Genomic DNA, 19,426 nt, shown 5'->3' with positions numbered 1-19,426 from the left:
TGCTTCATTTTAAATAATAGAGATAACATATGCATTGGCATGCATAAAGAGTAGCACTAGCCCTGAGAAAAAGTAAATTAGTTTTGGGAAAAATCACACTTGAGATATTTTTCTATAACATAGAGAAAAAGAAAAAGGAAATAAAAATGGTGAGTGAGAAGCTGGTAGACATAGAGGACAGAAAACATGATTCAACCTAATAAGTATGACAGGAGCAAAGAGAAGAGAAACTAAGATAAAATCAAAGACAGAACTGAAAGTTGCTTTCCTGTGATTAAAAAGTTTTGAGTATGCAGATTGACAAGATTCCCTATATTCTAGGTAAATTTTTTTTTAATGACCCATATCTAAATGCATCCTGAGCACATTTTTAACTTTAAAGAATAAAGAAAATAATCTTCTATGCACTCAGTTAAAAAAAAAAAATTCTAGGAGCAGAAACCAATCTAATTTCTGACTTCTCTGCAATGCTAACTGCCAGAAAACAGTGCAGTCATATCTACAATGTTTGATGGAAAAGGATTGTGATCTGCGAATTTTATATCCAACCATGCTTGTTGTCATTGATTAATGAAGGCACTAGAAAGATATGCTCCCATAGGCATGGACTCAGAAAATAGACCAACCCATGGTCTCTTTTGGAAAATACTATTTGAAGACATACACTGACCAACTGATAAAAGAATCAAAATTAGAACTCAAAAAATAAAAAGGGAAAAGAACTTTCCTTACACAGTTTGGAACCAGTTTCAGGAATTCCATAGACTGTGTGTAGAGTCTGGGACATTGTGTAGCTCAGAGACCAAGCTTGGCCCTTATGAGAGAGACATTGTTGATTGCTATCAAAAATCTTGCCTCCTTCCCCCTTTCCAACAGCACCTCATATTTTGATCATATCCCTCTCCTCCCATATAGTCATGAGCTTCAAAGAACACTAGCCTCACACTCAGACACAGAGTGTGAATATGGATTGGTCTAACCCCAGTTTGTGATTGGCTTAGGTATGGACATGTGACATAGTCTGTAAGTGGAGACTTCTGGGAAAGGTTTCCTCACTCTTAAAAAGAGACAGATAGAAGACGGGCTCATCTTCTGTGGACATTGCCAGGTCTGGATGTGACACTGGGAGCTGCTGCAGTCATCTCACAGACATGCTGGCCTGAAGATCATGCCAATAAACCGAGGATGGCAGGGATGAAAGATGAAAAGAGTTTGGGTCTTTGCTGAAACTGTTGATTAGCTAAGTTAACCAAGCCTGGAGCTACACCATGATAATAGATGCCTTTATTGTTTAATACAAATGAGCCAGAATTTTCCGTCAATTACAGCCAAAAGAGTCCTAAGTGATACAGCCCTACAGTGTTAAACTCTATTCCTCTATTGCTTCCACTCCTCTCTCAGTGCCAAGTAACATATTTCTTAAGCCATATCCTTTAACCTACAGTTCATATGGAATCTCTTGCCTTATATGATGAACACTTAAAACAATAACTGGTGCTGTTTTGGTCCAGATTTTTCTAACAATGGCTAAGCTTATTACATAGAGAAGACCCTGTGCTGAGAAAATTACTAAACAAAAAGCCTTTTCTCTCCCTCTCTACAAAAGCAGAATTGCACAGATGACATAATGAACGTTTTCATTGCCAAAGAACTTGAGAAATGATTTTTATGCATTTTTAAGGCTCATGTTAAATGACATAACTCACTGGAATTTTTGTTTTTTAATGAAGAAAGACAATAAATCACCTAGGGACTGACATTATATATCACTAAGTAATTCTTTCTAAAGTATATGAACTGTGAATATTCCTGAATTAAATAGCACTTAAAAACCAGCACATACTATTATCTCAACTATGTAAATGCATAGGAGAAAAACTAAAAAGAATAAACTAAGTTGTTTACGGTGGTTCTGCTTGGTATGGGGTGTGGTTGATTATTATTTTCTTCTTCAAACATTTTTATAAGGAACATATATTATTTTTATAATAACAAAAGAGGTATTACTTTAAAAGCAATATATTCAGTCTTGTATATTTCATAGGATTAACAATTATGTAAGAAAGACTAGAAAGAAGTACATTAACATGTTAACAGGACTTGTTTCGGGCTGGTGAATCATTGATGCTTTTTCCTTGCTTTTTTGTATTTTCCAAACATCTTTGACTCTTTGAGTCTGAATTTTCTGTCTTTCAATCTCATTTACAGTAGATTTTTATACACACAACAGATTGCTATATTGCATTTTTAATAGGAAAAGAATTTTGTTATAAAATAAATAAAATTTGCTTTTCTTCCATGTAATCCTCTGTCAAGTTAGGTCTCCATAATATACCAGTACAATAGATTTTTGGACTCTAAATGCAAGACTTTACATTTAACTGGGTAAGATTTAATCTTATTGTTTTTATCCTCTTATTCTAGATTATGCAATTTTTTTTCTGAAATTTGATCCCATCATCCAATTTGTGAAGTTTACAAATGAATAAAACAGGAAAGGCTTGTCATCAGAGTCATTGTTAAAAGTCTTGAACCAGACAGGTTCAAAGACAAAGCCCTGTTCTGCACAACTACAGACGTCCTTCCAAATTGACATTAGTGATGTATCTGTGCTCCTTAGGCAAGGTTGTCCAGCCAGCTGAGGGGCTTTCTATTGAGGCCGTATTTCCCAACTCACATGTTATGCTATCCAGATCCACCATGTCTTTGGCTGCTCAGTCCAGAACACTATTAAAAAGCAGACAAGGGAGTCTGTGATTCCTTTTCCTTAAAGTGAGCTTGCTGGCTCTGAGTAATCATCATTTCTTATTGTGTCGATTTTGTAATGTGCAACTTGCTTCCTAGAATTTCCTGGCCTGGTATTTCTGGTTAGGGTGGGCCACAAGAGACATTTTTGTACAAGATTTAGGAGGGCAGAAGCAAAGCAGCACCCATGTCATTTTTTATACTTATAGAAGATTAGAACATGGTCACCAGGTGCTTTTGTAGCTCTCACATGTTGTTGCTTCTCTGCTGGATCACATCATTGGTGGGGGACACCAACCAAGCCTGTGACTGCTCCTTCTGCTTCTCTGACTCTTAGACCAGGTGTGTGTTCAGCTCTGTGACATAGGGCACCAGCTGTCCTTCAGGACACCTACATCCTCCAAGTTTGAGGTATTGAGAACTGACCTCAGGGATTACAATTTATGCCTGTGGGTTCCAGCTTGTCCCTGATCTTCCCCACTTTACCTCTAACTTCTCTTCCTGTCCATCTGCCCTGCAGGCTTCAAGCTCCAGCATCAGACCCCAAAGCAACAGCCTTACAGAGACTTTTTAACCAGCACCCACAGTTGTGTAAGGTCAAATCCCTGGAGCAAATCCTTTGTTTTAGTATATCCTATTGATTCTGCTTCTCTGATTGAAACCTGATTGATACAGTTATTTTAAGTGTTCACAGTCTATCTGATCAGCTTAAATATGCTCACACTGAGCTTTAGCTTGACAATATTCCTCAGAATATGTGCCACACCTATATTAATTTTGGTTGGTTTTTAATTTTGGGAAAATTAATACATTTGCATGACTTTTAAATTTCAAAAACTATAAAAGGATATTTGGTGAAAAGTAACCATCTCTCCCTCCTTTATTTCCAACCATCCAGTTCTTCATCTCAGTTACTGTCACCAGTTCCTTGTGTATCCTTTCAGAGAGGGTCTAAGCATTTATAGACTTTTGTATTCATTTTTGTCATGTCTCTTCCTTGTTTTTTGGGTACATGACCTCTCTTGACCCAGGATGTACATGGCACCACCTCACTTTCCTAAAAGGAACAAAATGGGCCATTCCCCCTCCTCTCACCTCTTAAGGGCAGATATATTTTCTTTCCCAATTCAGATTTCCCTGAATTAGAGTTACAACCTCTGGCTTTGTCTAGCAAGATCTCCCACATGGATTCTGCAGAGTTGGTCCCTCTCCCTTTGGTACCCTTGATGTGTTTAGATAATCCAGACTTGTTCCTCGGCAGATAATCCTACCAGGGGCACTGGGTTCTGCCTGCTATTTCACTTCTAAGGTAACTTTCTCCATTGACTAGTTTCTTGACACTCCCCTTTGGAATCCTTTTCTTCCTGGCTTCTTTCGTGGATTATTTATTTTTCTTCCTCACTAAAAACCCTTTATTCTTTGTGGTAAATTGAAAGGAAAAGGGGCAGTCCTCTAAGCCTTTCATCCTTTTCCAAATGAGAGATTACCTTGCATTTGTAGCATTCAAAATGTGAGAACCCTCAGGCAAGAAGATTGACCTAGCACACAGAGCCCGTAGGTCAACTGACAGTTCAGTGACCACATTCACTTCTTAGATCAACATGGTCCTCAAGAAACTGCTATGGCAAACTGCCAATTAGTTCTGCCTGTTCACTGTAAGGACCTCTTGACAGAATTAGCTTTTAATTCTCCCCTAGTTATTTGTACCTGGCAGGCAGATAGAACTAGCTGTGACCACCTACCATCTGGCTCCCTGCTTTTAGCCTCACAAGGGTGTCTCAATATCTTACTGAGCACCATTTGACCCCAAGATGTGTAGAGCCCCACATGGGCAGATTTTGACTGTAACAGGTACAAATAATCACTTGTTTTAAGGGTATCTATTCTGATGTGGAGGAGCAGAGACTTTATACAAGCTAGTTCAAAAAAAAGGGGAAATCAATTTTTAAGGATAAACATGAGGCAAAAAGGAATCAGGAATGGCAAAGGAATTTAAGACTAGGAACCATAGTGTGGCTGGCCCCACTGGAGTAAGAACCAGGAACTAGAAATCACCAGGAAGAGAGGCCACTCTCTCCCAGCATCTGACCCTGTCTTAATACCACTCCATTCTCCTCCCTAAACTGACACACTTTCTCTGCTTGCCCATACTTTCAAATGTGTATGACTTGTTATGGTCACCCGGGACTCCACCTAATGGCAACTTGATATAGATATTTGGCTTTTGCCTTCACTGTTCACTGACTTAGTTTTATAATATTGCAATTAAAAAGTTTGATGTTTTCAACACATAAAGTAGAGGAAATAGAATAATGAGACCCCATGTCGCCATCCTCAGCTTCAACTATCAGCACATTGCTTAATTTCTGTCTCTTACTGCACTATTTTTTGCCTGTGTGGAGTGTTTTAAAACAAATCTCAGAAATCACTTTATTTCACTTCTAAATACATCTGTTGAATTTTCAGATTTTAAGGTCATTAGAGAATGGAATCTGATTGACCTATCTCATCCCTTCAAACCAGACCATACAAAATGACTCCTGGACTGTCCATGGATTGGATGTCCTTGGGTCACAGCCAACCAAGAGTGACGGGGGAGAACAGTGGTCATTGGCAGAAAATAACGCTGCTGACACTGTTTCTCCACAAGGTCAAAGTGGGACAATTGTCTTTATCGGGGCAATCAGGCATGGCACACACTATACACCTGATAAAAGCATCCCAAGATCACAGAGCACACACCATGGCCAGTACTAGGATGAGTCAAGTGAGACACTTGCCCCAGGCATAAAATTTAAGGGGGAGCCGAATTACTCAGTAACCAAAATCAATAAAATATTAATGTGATGATTTAAAAAATAAAGATTAAGTTTTTAAAATCCACAATGAACAAAATACCAAAATTCTAAATAAGGACAGGATCCTCTTATAACAAGAGAAATAAAACTTGCTACATTGAATGATTGCCTTGTATAATTCAGGTGCTTTACATTCTTTAGCACTTTTACACCTCATAACAAAACCATGAGGAAGGGATGATTAAATAGTCTCATTAAAATTCTTGATATAGAATTGTATTTTCAATCTATTTTTGAACATAAAAGTATTTGTTGGTAAAATTTAATGTAAGGCACCAGAAACTCAGTCAAGACACACACAAAAATGTAACCATAGTTTCAGTTTTCAAAATCTCTTTTTTACAAGTTTTGGTAATTGATGGTAGTGATGGTAGGATAGCACTGTGAATGTAATTAATAGCACTGAATTATATGTATGTGAATGTGGTTAAAAGGGGAAATTTTAAGTTGCATACATTTTACCAGAATAAAATTTTTTAAAAAAATCCATGGTACTGCATCAGACAAACAGTGAACCCTAAGTGAAACCATGAACTATAGTTAATAGAACAATTATTTTAAAAAAAAAATGCTTTCGTCAATTGTAACAAATGTATTGTACCAATGCATGATATTAATAATAGAGTGGTATATTGTAATCCTGTATTTTATGCATGATTGTTCTATACACTCACTTCTCTAATTAAAAAAATAATAAACAATAATAATCCCGAAATAATAATAATCAAAAAAACAACAACAACAAAAAAAACTCTTCCTTAATTTTCCTTTTTCCCAGTTTGCCCTGTTGAGTGACCTAACTTGCTTAGAAAAACAAGAAGCTCTTTCCAAGAGAAACAACATTTAAATCAAAGAAAATCCTTACAACAATATTGTTTTAAAATGTGATTATTTCAAGACTCTGATATATCCGAGAGGCTGATTTTTTGGAACCTCAAATTGGGGTGCTTCATCACTCAGGGGACTAATTCTTCATGGGACTTTTATAGCTACATTTTGGAAGTTGCTGGGAGAGGGTATTTTGCGTTTGAACTGTGATACTTCTTCAACAAAAAGAAGGTTTCTGTTATTACTTACACAGGAACATTAGTGACAGGCACTAATAAATCGTTCACTTATTCAACAGTTATTCATTGAGTGCCTACATTGTTGAAAGCAGTATACTTGGGATACAACTACGAAACAAGGCAACCAAAGTTTCTGCCTTCATAGGTCTCACATTTGACTTTTAGTACGATGGTTAGGACTCAGCATGGCATGTCTGAAATAGGACCTGATTTTCCCATGCTTAAAAGAAACAGACAAATTTAACTTGTGCAGTTTATAAGAAAAATGGAAATACATTCAAACCTTAACTGATTACAGTCTGAATGCACTAGAATATCTCCAAATCATTAACCATCCTCTGACCTATCTTACTAGTCTCCTAAATGTTCTAGCTCATTCCCAAACATGGGCATATTAATCCCACAGCTAAACATGTAATAACTAACAAATTTTCTCATGTCATGTGATTTGTGTGAATTGGGAAATCTTGTAATTTTCCCCTTTCTTCTTCTAAACTGTCTTTCTGAAAACAATTCAAGAAAGCAAGAAGGAATACGCAAACTCTGCCCTTTATGAATTTATCATGGAAATGAATTAGGGAGGTTAATTTCATGACAACTTTAACCTCCCTTTAAAATTTTTCCTGGGCATAAAATGTTTCCACATGTTGGAAGATAACTCCCAGCTGCTCCGTGTGCTGAGTCATCATGATTTCTGTGACAACGCCATGAGACACCAGTGGTGGCAATCCCAATAAACAGAGATCCTCTCTCTGACTTTTCAGTACTTAGTGGTCAGTACTGCTAAAACAAATTTTCATTAAGGTAAGTGATCTTACCGGTTTCTTAGTTTACATTACTCCCTTTGAAATCTTACTAATATCTAACTGATGCTTGTTTTCCTGAATAAAAGTGTTTCAAGTCTCCATTTTCACACACTATCTTTGCTTTAAAATGTAATTTCAGCTAAAATCAGCAACTAAAGGGGGAACATCACTACTGATCTTAGAGAAAAAAAAGATTATGAGACTAAAATTTTTTTTTTTTTTTACATACGTGGCAACAAATTAGACAACTTAGATGAAATGGATAAATTCCTAGATAGACACAAACTGTGGAAACTGATTCAAGAAGAAACAGAACATCGGAATAGACCTATAATGAGTAAAGATATTGAATTAGTAATTTTAAAACTTCCCCCAAAAAATGCCCAGGCCCAGATGGCTTTACCAATGAATTCTACAAAACATTTAAAAAAGAGTAATATCAATTCTTCACAACATCTTCCAAAAAAATAGAAGAGGAAGGAACATTCCCAACTCATTTTGTGAGACCAGTGTTACTCTGATACCAAAACCAAAGAAAGACATCACAAGAAAAGAAAGCTATGGATCAATAACTCTTATGAATGCAGATGCAAAAGTCCTCAACAAAATACTAACAAACCAAATCCAGAAAGATATAAAAATGGATTACACACCATCACCAATTAGGATTTATCCCAGAAATGTAAAGTTGGTTTAACATCAGAGAATCAATTAATGTAATATTCTATTATCAATAAAATAAAGGACAAAAAACACATTACCACCTCAATAGATTCAGAAAAAGCATTTTAAAAATCCAACATTCTTGCATGATAAACATGTTCAACAATGTAGGACTAGAAGGTGACTAACTCAACCAAATAAAGGACAGCTATGGAAAACCCACAACTAACATTATACCAAAAAGTGAAAGACTGAATGCCTTCTCCTTAATGTCAGGAACAAAACATGTCCACTCTCACCATTTCTATTCATTATTGTATTGGAAGTTCTATCCAGAACAATTAGCAAGAAAAAGATATAAAAGGCATTCAGATTGGAAGAAGTAAAACTATTATTATGCACAAATGACGTGATCTTACATATAGGAAATCCTAAAGAAGTCACTAAAAAACTGGTAGAACTAACAAATGAGTTCATCAAGGTTGCAGGATACAAGATCAATATACAAAAATCAGTTATATTTCTATAGACTAGCAATGAACAATCTGAAGATGAAATTAAGAAATCAATTCTTAACATCAAAAAGAATTAAAATACTTAAGAATAAATTTAATAAAAGAAGTATAAGACTTATACTCTGAAAACTACAAAGCATTGTTGAAAGAGATTAAAGAAGACCTAAATAATAAAAGACATCCTAGGTACATAGATAGGAAGACTTACTATCATTAAGATAGCAATACTTCCTAAATTAATCTACAGATTCCACACAATCCCTAACAAAATTCAAGCTGCCTTATTAATAGAAATAGACAGGCTGATACTCAGATTCATACAGAAATGCAAGGAACTCAGAATAGCTAAAGCAAGCTTGAAAAAGAACAAAGATAGAGGATATACACTTCCTGATTTCACAACTTACTACAACACTACAGTAATCAAAACAATGTGGTAGTAATATAAAGATAGACATTTAAAGAGCAATGGAGTAGAATTGGGAGTCCAGAAATAAACCCATATATTTGACCCATATATATTGATTTTTGACAAGGGTTCAAGTCCTTTACATGGGGAAAGAATAGTCTTTTCAATAAGTGGTGCCAGAATAAGGGATACACACATGCAAAAGAATGAAGCTGGACTTCTTTCCTTACACCAAACATAAAAATTAATTCGGAATGGATCGTAGACCTAAATCTGAGAACTAAAAGTATAGAACTCTTAGAAAAAAGCATAGAAGTAAATCTTGATAACCTTGGGTTAGGCAAAGTCTTCTTAGATATGAAACTAACAGCATGAATGATACAAGAAAAATCAATAAATTGGATTCCATTAAATTTAAACTTTTGTGCCATGAATGAAACTTTCAAGAAAGTGAAAAACAACACACAGAATAGAAGAAAATATTTGGAAAACAAATATCTGTTAAGGAACTTGAATTCAGAATATATAAAGAATGCTTTCGACTCAATAACCCAACTAAATAACGGAGTTATAGACATCTCTCCAAAGATATACAAATGGCCAAATAAGCGCACAAGAAGATGCTGAACATCATTAGCCACTGGGAAAATGCAAAGCAAAACCACAATGAGATACTGCATCACACCCACTAGGATGGCTTATCTTCAAAGAGAAAATAATGAGGGTTGGCAAGGATGTGAAGAAATTGGAATCCTCATACAAAGTTGCTGGGAATGTAAAATGGTACAGCTACTTTGGAAAGCAATCTGAAAGTTCTCCAAAAGTCTAACCGTAGAGTACCATAGACATAGCAATTCCATTTCTAGGTATATATCCAAGAGAATTGAAAATATATGTCCACACAAAAACTTGTATATGAATATTTATAGCATTATTATTTATGATAGCCAAAAAGTGGAAACAACCCATATGTCCATCAACTGATAAGTAGATAAATAAAATGGAGAATATCCAAACAGTGGAATTTTATTCAGCCATAAAAAGAAATGAAGTACTAATACATGCTACAACATTCATAAAACTGGAAAACATTATGCTAAATGAAAGAAGACCATTGTGCCGGTTTGGATGTATTATGTCCCCCAAAATGACATATTCTTTAATGAAATTTTGTGCGAACAGACATATTAGTGTTGATTAGGTTGGAATCTTTGGATTAGGCTGTTTCCATGGAGATATGACCCACCAACTGTGGGTAATACCTTTGATTAGATTATTTCCATGGAGGTGTGGCCCTGCCCATTCAGTGTGGGTCTTGAATAGTTTACTGGAGCTCTATAAAAGCTCATAAACAGAAGGACCTCAGAGCAGCTACAGCTTAGAAGGACATTTTGGAGAATACCATTTTGAAATGCAACCTAGGAGCAAGCAGACACGAGCCACGTGCCTTCTCAGCTAACAGAGGTTTTCCAGACACCATCGATGTTCTTCAGTGAAAGTGCCCTGCCGTTGATGCCTTTGTTTGGACATTTGCATGGCCATAAGACTTTAATTTTGTAACCAAATAAACCCCCTTTATAAAAGCCAATCCATTTCTGGTATTTTGCATAACGGCAGCATTAGCAAACCAGAAAACCCATCATTAAAGAACACATATTATTTGATTCCATTTACATGAAATTTCCAGAATAGGCAAATCTATAGAGACAGTGGTTGCCTCGAGCTGGGGATGGGGTGGGGAGAGGGATGGAGAGTGATTGCTAATGGGTACAGGGTTTGTTTTTGGGGTGATGAAAATGTTCTGAAATAATATTACAGTGATGGTTGCACAATATACTAAAGATCATTGAATTGTACATGTAAATGGGTGAACTGTATGGTATTTGAATTAATTTTAATAAAGATATTAAAATGCAATTGCAGAGATATGTATTGGAAATAAAGTTAATTAAAATGATGTTGGTTAATTCTCAATCTCCCTGAATCTCATTTTATTGAGCTGTAAATTTGGGATAATCCTTATTTCAAAGAGTTATTATGAGGAAATTATTGATTCCTTCATTCATTTATTCAACAAAAATATTTATTGAGTGTTTGCTAAGCACAAGCACAATTCTAGACTGGCCCCTCCTGGAGCTCACATCCCAGTGAAGGGAGATAAACAAGAAAACAATACATTAGATGATGATAAGTGCAACAGAAAAAAATAAAGAGGGGAAGAGGATAAGAAGAGTAGGGTAGTGGGTGGGATGTTGCTCAGGAAAGGCTTCACTGAGAAAATGACACTCAGCCAAGTCCACAGGGAGCAAACCATGTAGCTAAACTGTGAGAAAAGCACCCCTGACAGGAGAAAAAAAACCAGCCTGAGCAAAGTCCCTGAGGCAGGTGGTTGCCCAAGGGCTATTCTAGGGGCATCACCAGTTCAGCTGAAGCTAAGTGTAGAGGGGGAGGAGAATAGAAAATGAGGTCAGAGAGGGAAGGCATGTTGGGCAAGGGAAGGGGCTGTAGAGCCTTATAGTCGGTTGAAAGCAATTTGGCTTTTCTTTTGAGCAAGAAGGAGAGCCCCCAGAAGGTTTTGAGAAGATATTAGTGAAATGATCTGATTTACCCTTTAACCAGATTTCTGGCTGCTCTGTTGAGAACTAAGTGCAGAGGAGCCAGGGCAACAGTAGCCCAGTTGAGAGAAGAAGATGGCTTAGATGGGAGTGGGAGTGGAAGAGGTGGTAAAGAGTGATCAGCAGCTGTATATATAATTTTGAAGGAGGAACCAACAGGCTTTGCTGCAGATTGACTGGGAAGTGTAAAAGAAAGACAGGAGTCAAAAAAGTAGAAATAAAAATGAGTTAATGAACATAAAGGCTTAGCATAGTTCCTGGTAAATAGAAATCATCGAATAAATTTCAGCTGTTACTCTCATTATTACTACTTTCTTTTATGACAGTCAGAGGAAGTAAAATACTCTGTAAGTATATATAAGGTATTCTTATTGTTGAACCCTGAGAGATTGGTCCCAACAAGAGTTTATGGCCTCTCCCTGGGGCTGGGCAATGGGAAGGTGAAGACACTTCAAGCCTTGGGAATGAATTAAATGGCTTATACACATCCTTGTTAAGGTTATTGAGTAAGATCAAGTGTCCACCCCTTTATCACTCTCTCTGTACTGAGAACCTTAGTTACCTTCTTGAGTATTGTTTTTGTAACAGTATTGTATGTGTACTTTAACTAAAAAGTAATGCATACTCAATGCAGAAAATTTAGAAAACATAAAGGAAAACTTTTTTTAAAAAAATTTAAAAACAACCCAGAAATAATATCACTCCCATATTTTTCTGAGACATATACGTATTTCTATAAATATGTATAAACTGGAAGCATATTACACACACTGTCTTGCAGGCTGCTTTATTCATTTAACAATCCATCGTTTCTTTGGCAATAAATAACTTCTCCACAAGATCATTTTCAATGGTACATGATGGAGGCACATCAATTATGTATTCTGTATTATATGACTGTTTAATTTTTTGGTATTACAAACAATCCTGTGATGGGCATCATTAATGACACATCTTTGTATAGCTCTGATTTATTTTCCATTGAGAAGTTCCTAGAAATGGAGCTTCTGGATCTAACTCCATTCTTAAAGCGTTTGATACATGTTGCTAACAATCTAAACCAATTAAAGACCTCTTGGATTTTTGCACAACTGAAGATCTGTGAATAACATGGAAGGACAGAATCAACCACGAAGAACTTCAAGTCCAATCCTTATTTCGTATTTGAACTTGTGAAATAACTTCACCTCTCTACTCTTTAGTGCCTCCATTTGTCAAATGAAGCTGCAGTACTTTCCTCAATACAGTAAAAAAAAAAAAAAAAAAAAGAGTCCCCTGAAAAGATGATGACTTCCTAAAGCACATGTTACTTAAATCAAAGAATCTATAGAGACCAGGCTCAGTCCTTGCAATCATCAGTCATTCTGGAGAAGAGAAAGCAAATCTTCTTTGTCTTCCATGCCACTTGCTCCTGCTTTATTTTTAGGGCAAATAGGGAACAGCATCTTAATCTCACTAAGAACTTTTATAAATTGAGAACTGGGAACAAGGAACCAAAGAGCTCAGGAGAAGAAGCTTGTTGGAAAGTGGGTTTTTTCAGCCAGGAGGCCATTGGGTTAGGGAGAAGGTTCTGCCTGGTGTAGAACCATCAATGTGCTGAACTTGGAGACGGTGGGCTGTGAGGAGGCCTGTCTTATTCCACTTCTTCATCCTCTCCCAAAGGTTACCTGCTCCCCCTCCTCACTCCCATGCCAGGCAGGGGAAGTTGGTGCTGGGCCAGCTCCAAAAGTGGTGCTAGGAGACAGGAGTGGTGGGAGCAAAGGCAGAAGGTGAGCTATGGGGCTTCGGTCACAGTGGGGAGGAAACTCCCTTCCACAGACCTCACTCCCCTGCCACCCTTAGGCTCACTTTCAAGCCTGAGTGAGTCGACACCATTATGCATCTGGTCTTTCTGCTCCTGGCAGATGGAGCAGTCCCAGCAGAGAATACCAGATATCCTCATGGTGGTTTGATTGAAGCCATGTCCTTTGATAAAGCAGAATTGGAGTCTGGCACTGGACTTTTTCTTCACCAGGTTATATAATCTCAGAGGAATTGCTGGAAAGCAGCATTTTCCCAATACACAGAGAATCACTCCAATTCCCCTTGGCCAAGAACTTCACAACACCCTGAGTAGATTATCCTTGGGATAGGAAAAGACTCCCTGACCCAAATTTGGAAACTTCTAGGAAATATCAGTGCCATTGATCAATACATTTGGAATTCCCCAGAGAACCTCCGAGCTCCTGCAGGGCACACGGCTCTCACAGCATCCCAAACGACCACAGTTTCCTTCCTCGGATGGAGGTCACAGTGGTACCCAACTGCATGAGGTCACCTCAGCTGAGGGGCATGGCAGGGTCCTCTGCACAGCCGTCAACTTTCTCTGAAAAGGACACATGGTCCGTATTCACAAGTTGGTTCAGGGACTGCTGGACGGCTCTCCACAGTGGCCTGTGTGTGACCCATGGAAACCACGTGACAATGGAGGTTCAAGGAACCAGAGCCACATGTGTCATCATGACCTCAGAAATTCGCCCCTTCAACGGCTGACTGGGTGTCATAAAAATTAATTAAATGGTTAAATTGACTGTTGGGTGTTTCTCCAGAGCAGACACTGACATCCCTGCTTGGCAGGGCAGGGAAAGCTGATCTGAATCACTGAATGATGGGCCTCCATGGGAGCTAAGAGGAAACAGTGAGGCAGGCCTGGCCCACCCTGTCCAGCTGAGTCAGAGAGGCTTCCCTCTGGGCGATTGGGGCTGTGCCCCCAGACCCTGACTGCCTCTCCCCACCTGGTAGGGGCTCAAACCCACAGAAGCTCCCCCACCCCCACCACTGCAGGAGAGAACAGAGCAAAGCCTGCACGTGGGGAACATGGGGCTAGAGGGAGGACAACAGGTCTGCCTTTGGAGGTTTGACTCAAGATGCAAACGTTTCCTCCTTTTCCTTCTATAAGTCACTCCCCGCAAACTTTCCTTCTTGCTTCTCCTTTCTCTCCTCCTATCTTTTCCTTTTTTTTTTTTTAAACTTTCTCTTTTCCCACACCCAACTTGGGAAGTAGGAGTAAGCAATATTCAATTACCCAATAGGCAAATAAGCATGTACTTCAGTCCCCAGAAAATCAAGAACACTCAAAAATTGTTTGGAGAGGATCTGATAATACAAATGCATGCAAAAACACCCATCAGAAAAATCATACTGCTCAGCTGAGCTTATTATCATCATGAAACCAGTTAAATTAAATTAATACACCAATTTCACCTATGACTAAAAAAAGACAAAAGATCTAGAAAGAGTAGGAACTGAGGCTCTTAATCATTGTCAGTTTAAGTTGATGTAGACCCAAAGGAGGAAAGGATGTGAAGTGAAAGGTAGCTGTCCCAAGGTGCAAGAGGGGTAGGAGGTTGGAAGCCAGGGGAAGGGTTTCCTTCTTGGAACAGATCAAAACAAGAGCTTCCACGGAAGTAACGATTCACACAGAAAAGGCCTGGAAACCCAAAAGCTACGCACTGGGCTCCCACCAGGGCCCTAATCCCCTGATGGTGACTGATAACCCCCATTGTGTCCAGGTCTAGTGCTTCCTGGCAGGAAATCCTGACCCGGCACCAGGGATAAGGCCGGCCTGGGAGCCAGTCCTGTGGGGGCATCTCACTGCTACTTCCCACTGTCCTGAGGAGAGTTGGGTTCACGCTCCCTTTCCCAGGACCTCAGAGGCTGGAAAGGTCAGGGGCTGGTGCTGTGGTATGGACTTGGACCTCTTCTGTGTGGCCACCCATTAAAGCCAGGCTTGGTGGGGAGTGGGGGCGTGTGAGGAGGGTCAGGGAGGTGAAGTGTGGGGGAGAGGAAGATAAGACGTGGAGGGTTCACAAGGTGGCTTATGTTTAGGGACATAATGAAGTCAAGGATGAGGGTAAGAGGTGATTTGAAGGTTGGGATAGGAAAAAGTCTCTTTCCCCTAAATTTTAATTTTTTTTCTGATTTTAACTTTATATTAGATGTCAATTTAGTTAATAAGTGAAGACAAATAAATCTGACTGCTTGCTTCATAGATGGCGATGACAAGCCCTAGGAGGCCCAAGGGGCTCTTCTTGAGGTCCTGTTGGCCGTCTTAGCCGCGGGCTTAGACAAGAAGAATCCAAACATGTGGGCACTATAGTGGCTGACTCAGGTTTGCGTCTGTCCAAATGCATTTTTTAAGATGGGGTAAGACAATTCAGGAGAATTGTTAACGAAAATAAAAACAATAATGGCAATAATAATAATAACAAACTCATACTGCACTTAATATGTCAGGCATTATTCTAAATGCTTTATGTATTTTAACTCATTTTATCTTCACAATGACCTTTGGAGTAGGAAGAACTTATATCCTCTCCATTTTACAGCTGAAGAAACTAAATCACAGAGAGGTTAAGTAATTTAACCAAGATCACACAGCTTGTAAATGACAGAACTGAGATTTGAACCCTGGCCATCCAGTGTCCATGTTCTTTTTCATTAAGTTGTAACTTCATATCTAATTAAAAAAAAAAAAACAGGAATAAAAATTGTATTATAACTGCTTTTAAAAAATTAATTATTGCTTTTTCTGATTTTAATATTTATATAGTTGTAGAAAATTAGAAATAACATTTTTAAAAATCATGAAGAAGAAAATTATGACCACCTACTCTTTTGTCAAGCAGAAATAACTACTATTAGCATGTTAATGTATTTTCTGCCAGCCCTTTTTCTATGCATAAACATATGTACATTATAGGGATCATACTCTATATATTATTTTGTAATTTGCTTTTCCCCTGGACAGTATAGCAATAGTTTTAAAGTCCATGTTGTAATTCTTATACGACTTGATTTTTAATAGCTGCTGAATATTCCATCATGAGCATTTCCATAATTTATTTATCCAACCCCTTGTCATTGAACATTCAGTATTTATCTTTTTTTCCAACTGTTAAAAATAACTCTTTGATGAACATAATAATCACTTTTAAAGTAGTACATACTCTCATCCTACTAAAACAAAGCATCAATGTGGCAATTATCCAAAAAGTTCTAAATTTGAACCGAGTTCTGAGGAGTTGGAAAGTCCATCTAAACGCTCTGCAAGCCACTGATTTCTGACCTTGATCTAGGCCTAGGGAGAATGGGATATTTATTCATTCAGTCAGCTAATATTTCTTCAACACCTCCTATTTGCCAGGTACTGTTTCTGGGACAGAGGTTACTACCTCCAGAGCATTCATGGAGCTTGTATCTAGAGAGGTTAAGAGACCAGGACCCTGGAATCAGATTGCTTATGTTACAACTGTGGACCCAAAACATCTAACTTTGTAAAATTTGGCAAGTAACTTTACCACTCTGAACCTCAGTCTCTTCATCTGTCGTGAGGATTAAATGAGAATTGTTGTGAGGATCAAATGAATAAATACTTGTAAAAGTTTAGTATGGTGTCTAGTTCATACTAAGTGCTCAATAAGTATTGCCTATTATCATCAACTCTACACTGTCCTTCTACTTTTGCTATTGAAGATTTGTCCATCTGAAGCTCTAGTCCCGTCTCTCAGTAATTTTAACCCTTTTTGTTATCTACACTTAAAATAATTCTTATCTCCTCCTGCCAGCAGTTTAATTGAGGCAACTGCCTGAACTATTATCAGTAGAGTGGTGCACATTGTCAAGGGAAAAGGAAATACAAAGTTGACAGATAAAAATACAGAGTTCAGCATTTAGCCTTCCAAACTACAGTAGATACTTGATTAGTCTCGAAGCTTAAAGTCAACAAAACACGATTGCTTAAGTTTATTCTGGACAAAGAGATTTCCTCAGCGAGGAAAATCCTGTCCGATGCCTCATGTTCCTTGGAGTTCAGTTCATATTTTGAAACTCTAAACCCTCCAATCACTCTTCTACAAATTACGTCTGCTGTGACCCACACAATGGACCATATCACTTATGTTAAGTAGGAAACGGGGGAGGGGCACTGAATGCTTCATTCTAATCATGGTATTTTTCAAATTCTTTTGTGGTCAGGAACTCCATGAGAATCCAGGATTTCAAAGCAAAAATGCACTCGGGTTGACACTGAAATTGTTACTACCCCTCTCCTCCCCCCAGATCAGCAGCTAGGTCGCTGCCTTTTTCTCATTCCTTGACAAGGCTACACGATTAATTTTTTTTTCTTTTTTTACTGTAACTTGCGGTGTTATTTTAATGGCAAAATGCAGTCAGATACTGTGCTAACTGAAGTGGAGATTTGCAAGGTGCTAATGGGGGAGTGCTAGGATTAAAGCATGAAGTTACAAGGGGCCACAGAGTGGCTTAAAATCCTCTCAGCTATTTATGCCCAGTCTTTAAAGAATGCTGCAAACTGCGGGGGAACGTAGAGTAGAGGGCTATCTGTCATTCCTGAATACCTCATTTGGGCAGGAAATGTGGCTTTTGGGGAAGGAAATTTAGGAGTAATTGAAGATCAGGCAGTTCAATCTAAAGGTGGAGGGTCAAACTGGATTTTCCATTTTGCTTAATCCATTACAGCAAGATTCTAGACCCAACTCAACACTTCACTTTTCTGTGCTTTCACTTGCTCTTTTGTAAAATGAGTGAGTTAGAATACTGGGTAATCTCTAAAGTCCTCTATAGATTCTATGAAACATTTATTTAAAGCATGTGTTTGCACTTTTATTAGAGTCATTGTATACCTGGAAAACATATTTATTAATAATATAGGATGGACAAAAAGCATAATCAGACAACTCATAAGAGAAAATGCAAATAGTAATGAATATTTTCAAAGATGGTCAACTTCATTAATAATTACAAATTTTTTATCCCAATAATGAGTCTTTTCTTTAAAATGCTTTACGCTAAAGAGGTTGAAAAAAATCTTGCTTACTTGGAAGGCCATGGAAAATACCGGTAAACCTCTAAATCAGGCAGAGTCTAAGCAGGATGAGGACCTGATGTTTCCCAATCAGCATCTCCCATTGTCTCCTGTAGTGGCCCAGTTGGTGTTGTCTGCCTGGAACCCAGGCCCTCTTCTCCCGTCAGCACTCCTTGGGCAGCCACCCATCCCTGACTGTCAGGCCATCTGTTTTAGAGATGTTGGCCAAACCTAGTCTGTCCAGGGAGACTTGGTCCAGGTTCTTTTGTCAGAATTCTCAGGAAAGCGAGGTCTCTTTCTGCTGGCACTAATGGCTATAAGAAAACATAGGTCAGGAGTTCCCATGCCCATGGAGAGATCCTGACTGAGAATGAAGCTATTGTAGGAAAGCAAAGCTGAGAGAGAGAGTCCTGATGACTTTGTATGAGATCCTGGATCCAGTCATGCCTGAAGCTGGTCCTACCTATAAACTTTTTACATATATAGGGTTTTAAAAATTAAATAATGTTAAAAGGCTAACAATAACAACAAAATTGTCTCCTGCCTGCTTCTCCCTGCCTTCTTTGTCTTCCTTTTTAGTGGTTTTTGCTACTTTATATAGTATTATCTCCATATTTCTAACCAATACTTAGATGAATACTTTTTATATTTTATTACTGACTTTCTGTATGGAAGATGAAGATTTAGCATTGTTGTACCTCATTATGCCTCATCCTACTTTATCCTTGCAAAGTAAATATTTTATAATTTTTAGTTAAATCATTATTTGGTTTTCTTCTTACTATGAAAGATAATGTGATACATTTCAGTCTTTTACTGTTTGCTCTTTTGGGAAGTAGTAACAGTATTACCTTTTTTTATTTGCTCACTTTTCACCTACTAT

Source organism: Choloepus didactylus, chromosome 2 (assembly GCF_015220235.1).
Source record: "Choloepus didactylus isolate mChoDid1 chromosome 2, mChoDid1.pri, whole genome shotgun sequence".
NCBI classification, from domain to species: Eukaryota; Metazoa; Chordata; class Mammalia; order Pilosa; family Megalonychidae; genus Choloepus; species Choloepus didactylus.
The sequence above is the reverse complement of the archived record's forward strand: the minus strand, read 5'-3'. Positions refer to the sequence as shown.